This window comes from Arachis hypogaea, unplaced genomic scaffold (assembly GCF_003086295.3).
Source record: "Arachis hypogaea cultivar Tifrunner unplaced genomic scaffold, arahy.Tifrunner.gnm2.J5K5 arahy.Tifrunner.gnm2.scaffold_22, whole genome shotgun sequence".
NCBI classification, from domain to species: Eukaryota; Viridiplantae; Streptophyta; class Magnoliopsida; order Fabales; family Fabaceae; genus Arachis; species Arachis hypogaea.
This window is the reverse complement of record NW_027255450.1, coordinates 1,005,482-1,011,633: the sequence shown is the minus strand read 5'-3', so window position 1 is coordinate 1,011,633 and position 6,152 is coordinate 1,005,482. Positions and strand designations below refer to the sequence as shown.

At 49.1% G+C, this 6,152-nt stretch overlaps 2 non-coding genes and 1 pseudogene across 2 annotated transcripts; 1 reads left to right on the top strand and 2 right to left on the bottom strand.

Annotated features, from left to right (window-relative positions):
- Positions 1-1,051: 1,051 nt before the first annotated feature.
- Positions 1,052-2,232, top strand: LOC140183378 (uncharacterized; annotated as a pseudogene).
- Positions 2,233-4,465: 2,233 nt separating this feature from the next.
- Positions 4,466-4,540, bottom strand: TRNAP-UGG (transfer RNA proline (anticodon UGG)). Its single transcript has one exon. It is a non-coding gene; the product is annotated as a tRNA-Pro (tRNA).
- A 264-nt stretch (positions 4,541-4,804) lies between these two features.
- Positions 4,805-4,878, bottom strand: TRNAF-GAA (transfer RNA phenylalanine (anticodon GAA)). Its single transcript has one exon. It is a non-coding gene; the product is annotated as a tRNA-Phe (tRNA).
- Between the last annotated feature and the right edge of the window lie 1,274 nt (positions 4,879-6,152).

Genomic DNA, 6,152 nt, shown 5'->3' with positions numbered 1-6,152 from the left:
TCACTTACGCTGTCCCCCCTCAGCTCACCCTAGCCCCGGGCCTTTTGCTCTTATAACGTAAGCTCCAAGGCTTCACACCAAGTCTTCGCTGACAGAATATGCATGCTTAAGTAGGGTCAGGCAGAACCGTTGTTGCCTGATGGGAACTCCCCCCATATTGCTATCAATGTCTTCATGTCGCACGACCTCTTAACATTACACCACTGAATCCCCAATCCTTTGCTTGCTGTGCAGTGACAGTACCAATATCCACTAATCGTTGTTTCCAGATACGGTTGCCGGTTGACATCTCTTCTAATTCGTCGATACGAGAAGCAAATTGTTGTGTGAAGGAATCAATATCTCGACATAAGCCAAGAGGCAGATCTTGTGCCACTCCACCTGGTCGTATGAAACTGGCATGCATCCTGGCTCCCGAGACTCTTTCATAGAATTCCAACAATTTCTCCCGCTCCTCAAAAGCCCACAGGAACGGAGTTGATGCTCCCACATCCATAGCATGAGTAGTTAAAGCAAGTGAATGATTTGAAATTCGAGTTATTTCACGGAATAACACTCGTATATATTGAGCTCGTAATGGTACCTCGCAATTCAAAAGTCTCTCTACGGCTGAAGAATGAGCGTGTTCTTGGGCCATCGTAGAAACATAGATAGGGTCGACGACGGAACGAAGAACTCACCCTAGATACAGCTTTTTCGTACACGTTCACTTGCATCACATACACAAGTGCTCTCTGAACCGTGCAATAAGGTCACCCATAACACGGCTCTCCCACTTGAGTTACCTTAGCCCAGGCAGGCCATGCTATTCAATGATATTGGAAAAATGGCAGCGTAACAACTAGTATTGAAAGCTGGTCGCCTTTTTAGGGAGGGAAAGCCTTTCAATAGGAGCCCCCCTCTTTGCGACCTCATCACTTCAAAGCGCAAACCAATTTCTTTCTTAGTCACCGGGCGAAGCGCACCTCTGGTACTTTGCTTATAGCTTTTTTAGGTTATGCAATAGACGGAGGCTTAGCTCTGGATCCCCCCTCCCTGCTTGCAGAAATGAATGGATCAGAAGGGGGCTGGGTTCTATTTCCGGGCCGGGCGGGAGGTGAAGGCCATAAGATTGCCCTCCCGGTAAGGAAGAGAGGAAAAGGGTGCTGTCATCTATCTCGACCTGTTTCCCGAGGCGTAGAAAATCCAGACCGGCTCAGAGAATCACTGGCGCTATTTAGCCCTTCGTTTCGCCATTCGAAGGACTACCTCTGCCTTCCCTTTTTGTAACATAACCAGGCGCCCCCCTTTTCAATCACTAAGAAAAAAAAGACCAATCAAAGCCCTATCTAAGTAAAGCTTCGTCTGTTATTTTTCCGGCCCCAGGGGAGTTTACTCAACCCATTCCCCAGTCTTCCGCACTGCTCAAGTAAGTGTGCGTGTGCGACTCCGTATGAGGACCTCCTTCCCTTCTGCCCACTCTCCGTTCACACGGTTCTCAAAGCAGAGGAGGCTGGTTGGGCAGCTGGTACCACGAGCCCTCTGTCCCACACATCTATCCAGAAGCAAGTGTAGTTCACCGGTTCCACCGAATGCTCCTATCTCTCGGCAAAGATCGTGTGAGTGTGCAGTTATGCTTCGGATGCTTCGCCATAGAATAGATCGACCCAGTTCCCGTTCTTTTCCGGTGCACTCGCTTTATATCTCCGACACACTAGGCTAGGAAGGACGCGGTGGGAAGGAAGCAGCCCTAGCCTCTGTCCGGCCGATCATTCCGCTGCATCTTGCATTCACGCCTCCGTTTGACTGCCACTCGGGGATGGAGTTGTAGATACGTTAGTCTTAGCGGATCGTTGGCTCCGCCTGTTATCTCCTTCTACGACATGCTGTTGTCGTCGCCATATTCCTTATGTAACTAAGTCATCTCTGCCTCGCTGCGGGTCAGCACCTCCGAAAGAAACGGAGGACTTCATTCAGTGAGTCCGCGATCGCCCTCTAAACGATCAGAATAAGGTAAAGCTTGAAGATAAGTTTTGTACTCTATTAATTTCTCAGTCCCTCTAGTCGGGTGGGCGCCGGCCGGTCTTTCGACCAGATCCCCCTAAAAACCGTACGTGCGGGTCTCCCCGCATGCGGCTCACGCCATTCGAGGTGGCCCGGCCCAGCATTCATTCGCAAATCCTGTAGTGAAATTGAGACTGCTCGACCTCGGAAGCTAATTCGCGTGTAGGCAGCGCTGTCTGTCGTACCGTTGACTCTATCTATTCATTGAATTCACTTTCATTTTTTTTATAGGCTCGCTCCCTCTTTTTCCAAGAATTAATGCACTTCCCTTCGGAGGGCCTTCTCTAATCTAATAGGGGAAAATCCTTCCATTTCCGTCAAATGACCCGGCCCCCCAGGCTCTTCCACCGTCCGGGCTCCCTTTCCTACCTATGCTATGCTCCCCCGGCACAGGCCTACCACGCTTCGCGCCTGCGGCGTTTTCGCCGGACGGTCTTTGCCAGTAGTGCCATCCTCCCCGCTGGCTGTATGGGCGGGTTTTCCCTCGCTGCTGCGTTCTGTTAGGCTATGGATTACAGGAACAAATGTAGTTGAATGAGACAGCAGGCGGGTTACACGTTCCGCTGTGCCGAGATGTGAGGTGCAGGTGGTGATGATCACCCCGGGGTATGCGCTAGCGCCCTTGACAGGCACTCCAGGACCCGCCAACGCTCATGAAAACCCGGGTCGGCCATTTGTCTAAGGGCCTCCATTCATCTGACCGGAGGTGTGGATAACGAGGCCACCTTCACAACCCTCTCCCTTCTGTCCTTATGTTGTAGTAAGGTAGGGCGGTTCGCTTGAGTTGCTCAACCGCCCCTTAGCCCGGTGCTCATGACGCGCTACGGACCTTCACCGTGCCGGGGGACCAAGCAGGGCATAGCTAGCGGCATAGGAGCCGACTCGGCGTCAGCGGCTTCGTGCCGCACTGGAGTAATCCAATATGCGGTTCCGCACGTTCCACCACTTCTCCGTTCATTTCCAATACTGATCGTGAAACACCATGAGCAGCTGGATGTTGAGGTCCGAAATTCGAAGTGAAATTTTTGAATTGCCCGTTCCTAGTCGTCATGGGAAAAAAGGAAGAAATAAGAAAGAGATTATTCCCTGAGAGCTTGTCCAGTACTACCTGTACCAGAAATGCATCTCCTTGCGTGCGAGATACTTCTATGCCAGCCGTTATTCCCGCTCTGTTATGAAAGAAAGCGGCGACTCATCTTACAGTGTTCCCTAATGAGGGATTTTAGGGGATTAGGGCTCTCCTTTATCTCCTCCACCCATCCCCTTCTTCTATGTGAGGGGGGCTTACTTAGTGCTTGTGCTAAGGCGCGGGTTGATCTCTCGGCCCTTCCCTCGCTTCTTGACTGGCTTGAAGAACTTGGACCCTTGATTCATTCAAGCCTTCAATCTCAAGCAAGCTTTGTTGAATCCCGGTCTCCGCCTGTTGAATCCTTCTCTCAACTTCTGATAGCTCATACATAACGGAAGACAACTCGTCCTTCCGCCAGGTGGCACGTTCAGGTCAAAAGACGGTTGCTTCGAAGAGCTGGCACCGCTTCCACCCTCCTCTCCCCTGGAGCCATCATCTTAGCCAGCTCGGATCCAAAATAGTCAAAACAACAGCTATAACCAGCCCTCCACCACACCTACTCAAAAGAAAGTGGAGAGATTTGGTGAGAAGGATGGATTGGAGTTTGACAAGAAAGAGATTGAAATCCATACCAATCAATAGAAATGAAAAATAGAGTAAAAAAAGGGGGATAAAAAAATGAAACATTGAAACACGTCTTTCCTTAGTCATGGGTACTCCCCACACCCCAATTTTCAAAGATTTTACATCTTCACGATCAAGCAAGTATTTAATCATACCATTGCTTGTTCGTATAAAATAGACCAAAAATCCTAAGATAAAAAGAACACTCCAATCAGATATACCTTGCATCATCATTCACTGAGAAACATTGATTCCCTCCAGACAGAAAGTCATGTAGGAGTCTTAGTTGAAGCATCGACTTGAATCTCTTCAATGTCAGCAACTTACTGATTGATTGACCCATTCTAGAGAAAGTGCTTTCGGGTATACTTTCTTTAAGGAATGTGGTTCTTGCTCATAGCCCCCAAGACCATGAGGGAGCCCCCTTTTTTTACATTTACAAAGGGATTCAGACAGGAAGGCTGTTAAGCATGCAGACTGATTCTCTTTTCTTACGTGAATTAGATACTACTTCTTTCTTTAGAAAAAGTTTTTTCTTCTCTTCTGAAGCCTATAGTCATGACTATAGGCAAGAAAGAATTGAACCTAAGGCCTGCCCCCGAAACATTCGGAAGAAATGCTGCTTTAGATCCCGCCCAGATCAGATCAAGGGCGGTCCATTTTTTTTCTTTCTAAAAGAGCGAAAGTTTACGGGTGGATGGGTGCTCTTTAGGTGTTTACTACCTCACATCAAGGTGACAGGATTCGAACCTATGGCCCTCTGTACCCAAAACAGATGCGCTGACCAGACTGCGCTACACCTCGTCTCACCCCCCTCCGCATATAGATCCACCCGATCGATGAAGACTCGAACCGAACTCGCCCATCCTTTTGGGCACAGGGACGCGAGAACCAATCCGAGTAATCAACCGCTTTTTTTATAAAATCTGCCTCCAGCAAGCCACCCCAACCCTACCGCCAAAAAGCCGTATAGTGCAGGAGCGCTCACATTTTGGCTTCCTCTTTCATTCACTTTCATTTTTGAAAATCCGGCTCGCTCCCGGCTACCTGTCCTTTGGACCCAAAGCCCGCTTAGAAGTGGATTCGAACCACTGACACAAGGATTTTCAGTCCTTTGCTCTAACCAGCTGAGCTACCTGAACCACTTTCCTAAAGTCTGTTTTCTTCATCGAATAGCGCCCTACCTTACTTACCACTTTACTAGTTAGGGAAAAGCCCTTTACTAATAACAAGAAAGGGCTTTTTTCGCTTGTTTAGTATTGCAAGCTTTCGAGCAGCTCTTTCAACTGCCGCCTAATCCCTCTCCCAACATGCTCAAGAACCGAGAGCCGCCCAGGCCTTCAAGAAACGGGGGAGCTTGCTTCTAAAAAGAAGATAGGCCACAACGCGCAACGGGCTCCCCGCTCCTAGTAACTAAGTAGTGCTATTCTGTCCTCCGGGGGACTCCACCAACACCAAGAGGTTAGGTTCTTTCTCTCACGTAATTTCGCCCGCCCGTTCCACTTCCGTGCCGGAGGAAATGGGATTCGAACCCATGATACAATCTTCTTGTATGTAGATTTAGCAAACCAATGCCTTAAGCCACTCAGCCAGACCTCCAATTGATCGGAATTTGATGTGCGGTTGGTTGCCCAAAGGGCTATCTGATCCGATCAACTGCGTAAGCCGTAGCGCGCTAGCGCGCGTACTCTTCCTCTATCTATGAGCGAGACTCCATCCAAATCTGCCACTCGTTGGGCGACGCCCTCTTTTCTATGAAGACCGACCCCACCACTGAATGATGAACTTTTCCAGTCTTCGCCAATGCAAAGGCGACCTGGAGAGAACACAGAGTAAAGCCCTTACCCGCCTGAATGGAATTCATATCTCCTTCGTCTGGTCGAGAAGGGAGAAAGCCCGGGGAACTGGCTCACAGAAGAAGGGGACTCTTCTAAACCATTAAGGAGAAGTCCATTTTCGTCATGATCGATCCACGTCCTACCATAGTGCCCGGAGACCCTGGCTTGCTTAGCTTACAAAGCTAGCTTACTAACGCGAAGGCCTTTAGGGGCTTGCTTAGTACTTGTGCTAAGGAGCAAGTCTCAGCTTCACGCATGACTAACATACCAAAAGGCTTAAACTAGAAGAGAAGGTACGAAGTCACTCTGCGCATAGCTATGAGGTACCAGAACGGAGGTCGGAAAAAGGCATAAACTTTAACTAGCAGAAAGAGTACATCCATGTACGTAGTCACTCATATAGCTATATGAGGAGTGAGGATAGGATCTCCTGCCTGTCTGCAGGCCCGGATACAAGATCCAACATCACATACACTCTTTATTGACTAGAAAGGGGAAGCGCTATGAATCAGTACGTGAACGATGCCCCCGTAGCCTTCTCCTATGGGTCATTCCAGGTATTCTGGTTAAGTAAGTTA